We start from the raw sequence: 9,521 nt of genomic DNA, 5'->3' as shown, positions 1-9,521 counted from the left end.
GTCTTCACTAAATTGTATCAGTAGAAACGAAAACACTAATTCAAGCAATGAGCTACCATCAGCCCATTGTGCAGCAGCTAGAGAAGGGACGTGGTCTTGGCTTGTATCCACAGAGCTGTATACATCCAGGAGTTTCTGCTGTCGCTGTGTTTAAGGAATGCTACAGCAGTCAAAGATTTCGATCTCAAGGGCAGCACTGTAGCTCGCAGCCCATTGCCTGACCTTATCTCTGGAGGTCACCCTGTAAACCAGCCACATGCTAATCACTCCTACATTGGGATTATTTTATCTGTAAGATTTGAAAACCCTAGGCAAAGCCCTGCCTGGCCTTTCTATTCCTACTCTTCCCATTCCCAATCCAGTCCTGCTCTGGGCACCAGCTGGGTTTGGTACACTGTCACTGGGAGCAGGAGCTCTCTCCATGCAGGGAGCTGAGGCAGGAGGAGCGCTGAGTGAAGACAGCACGACATGAGGCCTGGAGGGAAAGGGACAAAAGCCCATGAAGATCAGGGCAGTGAGTGGAAGCCTCCCAAAGAGACCCCCGCACCCATAGGCCTGCTCCCTGGAGGAGTGAGGATGTCTGGGTTTGCTCACCTCATTGCTAAACTGGAGAGACATGATGCGCCCCAAAGGAGGGGCAATGTGCTCCAGTGAGTCGGGCCTCAGCCTGGCAGTCCTGAGGCCTGGCTTCTGTTCCTGGGTTGGCTAGATGCCCCTCAGTTAGTCAAGCCACCTCTCTGTGGCCAGCTTCTACCTTTGCACATGTTTATAATAAAACCACTGGCCTTTTGCCAGGATAAGAGGTGCTATGGAGCAGCCCTCTTCATAAAGAGAAGACAGAGAGCCCTGAGGCTAATGCACAGTGCTGGAAGTCAGGGCTCCTGGATTCTAATCCCAGTTTTGCTGCTAGCTGACTTTCTGACCTTCAGCAAGACCTGTGCCTCAGTTTCCCCATCTGTAGCACACAGGTTCTGCCAGGGAAGTGTGGGGGTAATGCATTTGTATTTGTGAAGCACTTTGAGATCCTTGCAGGGGAAGGGCTGTGAACGTGCAACATGTTTTTAACACAGGGACTTTCCTGAATGCTAGTGCATCAGCACACCAGGAACGGGGGCTGTGCAAATGCTATAGACAAAGAGACCCTGCTAGAGTCCTGCCCTGCCCTGGCTGGGGCTTCCTCACCAACATGCTCCCAGCTCCCAAGCCCAGCCTCTCCCCACAGGTCCTTCCCTGCCAAGGGAATTTTATGTAAGGTGCCTTCTTTCGTAACAGCTGCTTTTTCTGCCCCAGGCTCCCTGCACACATTCCCCATGTCCAGCTGCGGCCGGTTTCTCCTGCAGAAAGAGGGGGCTTTATCCTTTATTAAAACCACACCAAAGCCAGGCAGGGCAGAGGAGTCCTGTGGAGGTGGGGGCAGAGCGGGGCTGGGGTCGCAGCCTTTCCCCACCCAGTATCCCACTGGACTGGAAAAACCCGTCCATAGAGACAGGCATCACAAGCCAGCCGCATCTATTCCCATGGCCTCCATCCTGGCCACGGGAGTAGAGTCTGGCAGCACACACATTCCTGACTTCACTCTCAAAGCCCCACGAGGGGGAAGGATTAGCCACGTTGCACCCATTGCCGCTGTGTCAGAGGCCCCACTGCAGTTGGGGCTGTACGGGAACAGAGTGAGAGACAGGCCCTGCCCTGAAGCATTTACCGACTAACTAGACAAGACAAAGGGTGGGATTGTTATCCCCAGCTCACTGGTGGGGACTGGAGGTGCAGAGTGGGGATAGGACTTGCCCCAGGTCACCCAAGAGATCTGGGGCAGGCCCAGGACAGGATCCCAGCAGTGTTGACTCTAAGTACAGATGGTGTCTGGAACCTGACACACCTACTCCTGACCTTGCGCTTGCAGGCTAGCGTCTGGTGTCATTTACCCCCATGAAATGTCGCTGATTTCAGAAGGTGTGAAAGCAGCAACCGGACTGAAATCTCTGTTCTCTGCAGCACCATGTATTGGCTTCACGTGAACGTGAGTCAGACGTGCTGTTGCTTTTCACTGGCTGGGCTGAGACAGATAGGCTAAGGGACTTGAAATTAGCACTGCTAATAAAAGAGGATTTCTATTAGCTTAAGCAGCAGGGGTCTGTGGGTGAGGGGCAGAAGTACTGGGGTTCTAGGCTGAGCTCCCCACGTGGCTGTCACTTACAGCGTGTGGGTCCCCAGTAGGCTGAGCCCCTCAGAGCTCTCAGTGGTTTTGAATCCAATTGTTGAAGGCTTGTTGGTTGGGCATCAGATGTTGACTATCCAGAGTCTAGGCCCTGGTCCACTCTAGGAGTTGAGGTCGAATTTAGCAGCGTTAAATCGATTTAACCCTGCACCCGTCCACACGATGAAGCCCTTTTTTTCAGCTTAAAGGGCTCTTAAAATCCATTTCCGTACTCCACCCCCGACAAGGGGATTAGCGCTTAAATCGGCCTTGCCGGCTCGAATTTGGGGTACTATGGATGCAATTAGACGGTATTGGCCTCCAGGAGCTATCCCAGAGTGCTCCATTGTGACCGCTCTGGACAGCACTCTCAACTCAGATGCACTGGCCAGGTAGACAGGAAAAGACCCGCAAACTTTTGAGTTTCAATTTCCTGTTTGCATGGTCACCTGCAGCTTGCCACGCTGGCCAGAGCTCATCAGCAGAGGTGACCATGATGGAGTCCCAGAATCGCAAAAGAGCTCCAGCATGGACCGAACGGGAGGTACGGGATCTGATCGCTGTATGGGGAGAGGAATCCGTGCTATCAGAACTCCATTCCAGTTTTCGAAATGCCAAAACCTTTGTCAAAATCTCCCAGGGCATGAAGGACAGAGGCCATAACAGGGACCCGAAGCAATGCCACGTGAAACTTAAGGAGCTGAGGCAAGCCTACCAGAAAACCAGAGAGGCAAACGGCCGCTCCGGGTCAGAGCCCCAAACATGCCGCTTCTATGATGAGCTGCATGCCATTTTACGGGGTTCAGCCACCACTACCCCAGCCATGTTGTTTGACTCCTTCAATGGAGATGGAGGCAACATGGAAGCAGGTTTTGGGGACGAGGAAGATGATGATGATGAAGTTGTAGATAGCTCACAGCAAGCAAGTGGAGAAACCGGTTTTCCCAACAGCCAGGAACTGTTTCTCACCCTGGACCTGGAGCCAGTACCCCCCGAACCCACCCAAGGCTGCCTCCTGGACCCGCCAGGTGGAGAAGAGACCTCTGGTGAGTGTACCTTTTAAAATACTATACATGGTTTAAAAGCAAGCATGTGAAAAGATTACTTTGCCCTGGCATTCGCGGCTCTCCTGGATGTACTCCCAAAGCCTTTGCAACAGGTTTCTGGGGAGGACAGCCTTATTCTGTCCACCATGGTAGGACACTTTACCACACCAGGCCAGTAGCACATACTCGGGAATCATTGTAGAACAAAGCATTGCAGTGTATGTTTGCTGGCATTCAAGCAACATCCGTTCTTTATCTCTCTGTGTTATCCTCAGGAGAGTGATATCATTCATGGTCACCTGGTTGAAATAGGGTGCTTTTCTTAAGGGGACATTCAGAGGTGCCTGTTCCTGCTGGGCTGTTTGCCTATGGCTGAACAGAAATGTTCCCCGCTGTTAGCCACGGGGAGGGGGGAGGGTCTAGCCACGTGGTGGGGGGAGGCAAAATGCGACCTTGGAACGAAAGCACATGTGCTGTGTATGTAATGTTAACAGCAAGGTTTACTGTGAAAGAGTGTAGCCATTGTTCTAGAAAATGTGTCTTTTTAAATACCACTGTCTCTTTTTTTTTTCTCCACCAGCTGCATGTGTTTCAAGGATCACAGGATCTTCTGCTTCCCAGAGGCTAGTGAAGATTAGAAGGCGAAAAAAAAGCACTCGTGATGAAATGTTCTCTGAGCTCATGCTATCCTCCCACACTGACAAAGCACAGACGAATGCATGGAGGCAGACAATGTCAGAGTGCAGGAAAGCACAATATGACTGGGAGGAGAGGTGGTGAGCTGAAGAGAGTAAGTGGCGGGCTGAAGAGAGTAAGTGGCAGGCTGAAGAGAGGGCTGAAACTGAAAGGTGGCGGCAGCATCATGAGAGGAGGCAAGATTCAATGCTGAGGCTGCTGGAGGATCAAACCAATATGCTCCGGCGTATGGTTGAGCTGCAGGAAAGGCAGCAGGAGCACAGACCGCCGCTACAGCCCCTGTGTAACCAACCGCCCTCCTCCCCAAGTTCCATAGCCTCCTCACCCAGACGCCCAAGAACGCAGTGGGGGGGCCTCCGGCCACCCAGCCACTCCACCCCAGAGGATTGCCCAAGCAACAGAAGGCTGGCATTCAATAGGTTTTAAAGTTTTAAACTTTTAAAGTGCTGTGTAGCCTTGTCCTTCCCTCCTCCACCACCCCTCCTGGTGCTTCTCTCCTCCACCACCCCTCCTGGGCTACCTTGGTAGTTATCCCCCTATTTGTGTGATGAATGAATAAAGAATGCATGAATGTGAAGCAACAATGACTTTAGTGCCTCTAAAAGAAAAGGAGTACTTGTGGCACCTTAGAGACTAACCAATTTATTTGAGCATAAGCTTTCGTGAGCTAGAGCTCACTTCATCGGATGCATACTGTGGAAAGTGTAGAAGATCTTTTTATATACACACAAAGCATGTATATAAAAAGATCTTCTACACTTTCCACAGTATGCATCCGATGAAGTGAGCTGTAGCTCACGAAAACTTATGCTCAAATAAATTGGTTAGTCTCTAAGGTGCCACAAGTTCTCCTTTTCTTTTTGCGAATACAGACTAACACGGCTGTTAATCTGAAACCTGTCTTTATTGCCTCTGCAAGTGGTGATCGAAGGGAGGAGGGGAGGGTGGTTAGCTTACAGGGAAATAGAGTGAACCAAGGGGCAGGGGGTTTCATCAGGGAGAAACAAACAGAACTTTCACACCGTAGCCTGTCCAGTTATGAAACTGGTTTTCAAAGTTTCTCTGATGCGCACAGCGCCCTCCTGTGCTCTTCTAACTGCCCTGGTGTCTGGCTGTGCGTAACCAGCAGCCAGGCGATTTGCCTCAACCTCCCACCCCGCCATAAACGTCTCCCCCTTACTCTCACAGATATTGTGGAGCACACAGCAAGCAGTAATAACAGTGGGAATATTGGTTTCGCTGAGGTCTAACCGAGTCAGTAAACTGCACCAGCGCGCTTTTAAATGTCCAAATGCACATTCTACCACCATTCTGCACTTGCTCAGCCTGTAGTTGAACAGCTCCTGACTACTGTCCAGGCTGCCTGTGTACGGCTTCATGAGCCATGGCGTTAAGGGGTAGGCTGGGTCCCCAAGAATAACTATAGGCATTTCAACATCCCCAGTGGTTATTTTCTGGTCTGGGAATAAAGTCCCTTCCTGCAGCTTTTGAAACAGACCAGAGTTCCTGAAGATGCAAGCGTCGTGTACCTTTCCCGGCCATCCCACGTTGATGTTGGTGAAACGTCCGTTGTGATCCACCAGTGCTTGCAGCACTATTGAAAAGTACCCCTTGCGGTTTATGTACTCGCCGGCTTCGTGCTCTGGTGCCAAGATAGGGATATGGGTTCCGTCTACGGCCCCACCACAGTTAGGGAATCCCATTGCAGCAAAGCCATCCACTATGACCTGCACATTTCCCAGGGTCACTACCCTTGATATCAGCAGATCTTTGATTGCGTTGGCTACTTGCATCACAGCAGCCCCCACAGTAGATTTGCCCACTCCAAATTGATTCCCGACTGACCGGTAGCTGTATGGCGTTGCAAGCTTCCACAGGGCTATTGCCACTTGCTTCTCAACTGTGAGGGCTGCTCTCATCTGGTATTCTTGTGCCTCAGGGCAGGGGAAAGCAAGTCACAAAGTTCCATGAAAGTGCCCTTACGCATGCGAAAGTTTCGCAGCCACTGGGAATCGTCCTAGACCTGCAACACTATGCAGTCCCACCAGTCTGTGCTTGTTTCCCAGGCCCAGAATCGGCGTTCCACAGCATGAACCTGCCCCATTAGCACCATGATGCCCACATTGCCAGGGCCCGTGCTTTGAGAGAAGTCTGTGTCCATGTCCTCATCACTCACGTCACCGCGCTGACGTCGCCTACTCGCCCGGTATCGCTTTGCCAGGTTCTGGTGCTGCATATACTGCTGGATAAGGCGTGTGGTGTTTAATGTGCTCCTAATTGCCAAAGTGATCTGAGCGGGCTCCATGCTTGTGGTATGGCGTCTGCACAGGTAACTCAAGAAAAAAGGCGCAAAACGATTGTCTGCCCTTGCTTTCCCAGAGGGAGGGAGGGAACGGGGGCCTGACGATATGTACCCAGAACCACCCGCGACAATGTTTTAGCCCCATCAGGCACTGGGATTTCTACCCAGAATTCAAATGGGCGGTGGAGACTGCGGGAACTGTGGGATAGCCACCCACAGTGCAATGCTCCGGAAGTCGACAGTTGCCTTGGTACTGTGGACACATTTCACCGACTACATGCACTTAGAGCATTTGTGTGCGGACACACAAAATCAACTGTATAAAAACCCTTTCTACAAAACCGAATTCTATAAATTCGACCTAATTTCATAGTGTAGACATACCCTAGGTGAGTGAACTAGGTAGGTCACCTGTGAACAAGGGCCTGGCTTCATGTGAGGGGGGGTTCAATAATGAGATTGACATTCATGTCTACAGCATCTTTCATCACGAAGGAGTCCAAAGTACCCATATTAGAATCACTGAACGACAGCCGCCTCTGGGGAGGAGCATGGCAGCTGTTTAATAGGGCACAGCGACATGATGCACATGTGGACAGAAAACGAAGCAAGCCGTAACTGTCTGAAACTGCAGGGGGGAAGATTTGTGGGGTGTGGGCCAGGTCACCAGGGCTAGCATCTTGACTCTCCAAAGGGTGTCGACAAGACATAGGTGCCTCTGCTGGCAGTGATCCTTCTGCTGCTGCCGGACAGTGGTGCCCAGCAGGACACGGGTCCCAGGCATTTTGCTCTACCAGGGCTGGAGCAGCGGGATGCCCAGGAGTTACTGCCAGCTGAATGTGACTGCCTGACACATGGGAAGCAGGAACAATGAGCAGAGAACACAGTGGAAGGGTCAGTGGGGTTGCCTTACGTAAGCTCCCCCGATAAACAACATGTGTTAGGAATTTCAGACAAGATTGCAAAACCCCAGTGGTTGGGCGTGGGCGAAAACAGTACTGCTCCCCTGGGCCTCTCTGCAAACTACAAGCCCACCCTCCCAGCAGGGTCCTGTCAATCCCGGTGTCCACTCAGCAAAAGCACGGGGCTCATGCAGGGGCTTCTCTCCCTCCTGAACATTCCTGCCAGTCACCACTCTGCATGGCCTGGAAACATCCCAGCCCAGGCTGCACGGGATGAGCTCCCGACACAGCACACATCAAACATGGCTCAGCCTTGCTAAGCAGCTATATTCCTCAACCCCAAGGTCTCTATCCCTGTCCACCTTTCAATCCCTCTTACAGAGCCAGCTCTGTGGGGAGTGACGCATACTGGTATCAGAGTAGCAGCCGTGTTAGTCTGTATTCGCAAAAAGAAAAGGAGGACTTGTGGCACCTTAGAGACTAACATATTTATTTTAACAAATTTTAACAAATACATTTGTTAGTCACTAAGGTGCCACAAGTACTCCTTTTCTTTTCTTTTTGCGCATACTGGTGTGTCCTCTCACTCTCCCCCATCCCCCTCCTCGGCGTGTGGCCAGCCCGAGGTGTTTGGGAAGCCCCTGGCACATAGGGGAGCTAGTATGAATCAGTAAATAACAACAGCACAATTGGGGAACACAGTTCCAAGATGCTTTGGTTGCATCTGCCCTGCAGGACTGGAGCGTGTGTAACCACGTTGCCGTGCTGTCATGTCATATCTAGGTCCTGTGACACAGTAAATGGGACCAATGGGTGGGAGATTTGAGTTCTGTTCAGTGCATGCTCCTGGGCTCACTGAGCTGTGGCTTGTCCACATGGGGAGTGTTTTGTAGATGATCATATGGACTTTTGCAGAATAACGAATCCAAAAGAAGTGGGTCCGTGCAGCCAGCTTTGACCCATCTCTCCCTGCATCAGCGCACAGCATTCTGGGCAGGTGTCGCAGGGTGCATTGTCCCACTGATGGGCGCTATTACTCTGGGATTCTTCTCGTAGGGTATTGTGGGATACCTTCACTGGAATTCTGGGACTTCGGGTCAAACTAGCACAGGCAAGTGATCCCACTGTCTCTTTGGGGAGGAGGAGAAAGGCCTGGGCTGGAAGGGCACAGTGGCAGGTACGTGGGTGAGCATCTGAACTGGAATCCAGCACTGGGTGAGCTGTAACTTAGGGCTGGCGACAAGGGACACAGGGATGGCGCCAAGTTGTGTGCAGGTGGGCAGGATGTGAGTGGCACCGTCATGCTGAATCGGGCTGGTGCCTCCACGTGCAATGCTGGGTCTTCTCGGCTTGCCCAGCAGGTGGCTGGTGTCTCTGCGGAGGATGTGGCGCGTGGCTGGTACTGCCCAAAGCAGCTGATGCTGCTGTGGAGATGGCACAGAACAACTCGCTGCATGTCTGCAGGAGATGCCCCATGGGACTGGCACCTCTGTGGATCCAGTACAGTGGCGGAAGGGCTGCATATGTCTGGAGCCATGGAGCAGGGGACTGTGGCACTTCAGGGGAGGGGGCTGCACATGGCCAGCACCACGGTGGGATCTGCACACAGGGGAGGGGGCTGCATGTGGCCAGCACCATGGGGGGGGCGGGGCTGCACATGGCTAGCACCCACAGTGCAAGGGGCTGCACCTGGTTGGCACCATGGTGGAGGGGGCTGCCTGCAGGGGAGGGGGCTGCACATGGCCAGCACTGCAGCCGTGGGTACGGGGTACCGGTTACATGCCTGGGGTTGCTGCAGATGCTCTGATCTAAGTGGCAGCAGGGGTGAGAGTGGTAGAGGGGTCTGTGCAGCGCACAGAGGCCCAGCTGGTTGGTTGAGTGGGGCCCTGATGCCATGGGGTTTCTCCTTTCAGCTTCAGCCCCTTGGCATTTAACCCCGCGTGGGACTCTGGCTGAATGGACGTGTGTCCCCGAGCCCCGGCTCTTCCCCAGATCAGCTGTTCAAGGCGTTGCTGGGAAAGCGCAGGGTGCCGCAGATCAGCCATGTTCAGGGACTGAAGCAGTGATAAGGGGACAGGGCTGGGGCTGGGACCCACACAGCCAATGGGGCAAGGGGCAATGGAGACATCGCCAGCAAAGCGGATTGTTGAAGGGCTGCAGACTTGCTCATGCCTCCTGCCCCACAAGGTGAATGGCACTGAATGGCACAACGCTCCTGCAAGGAATGTCCTGCTGAGGCAGCAGGAATAACTCTCACCCCAGGAGCTGGAAGTGTATGGGGCCCCTGCAGTGGAGAATCCCACCTGCCCAACCCTCCTGGCACACTTGTGTCCTTTTCCCATCTGCAAGGAGCACAGGGGCCTTTCCAGCCTGGCCAG

General features: G+C 52.8%; 1 pseudogene; it reads left to right on the top strand.

Annotated features, from left to right (window-relative positions):
- Positions 1 to 2,693: 2,693 nt before the first annotated feature.
- Positions 2,694 to 4,365, top strand: LOC142000004 (uncharacterized; annotated as a pseudogene).
- The last annotated feature ends 5,156 nt before the right edge of the window (positions 4,366 to 9,521 follow it).

Source organism: Natator depressus, chromosome 16, assembly GCF_965152275.1.
Source record: "Natator depressus isolate rNatDep1 chromosome 16, rNatDep2.hap1, whole genome shotgun sequence".
NCBI lineage: Eukaryota > Metazoa > Chordata > Testudines > Cheloniidae > Natator > Natator depressus.
This window is presented reverse-complemented; position numbering and strand designations above follow the sequence as displayed.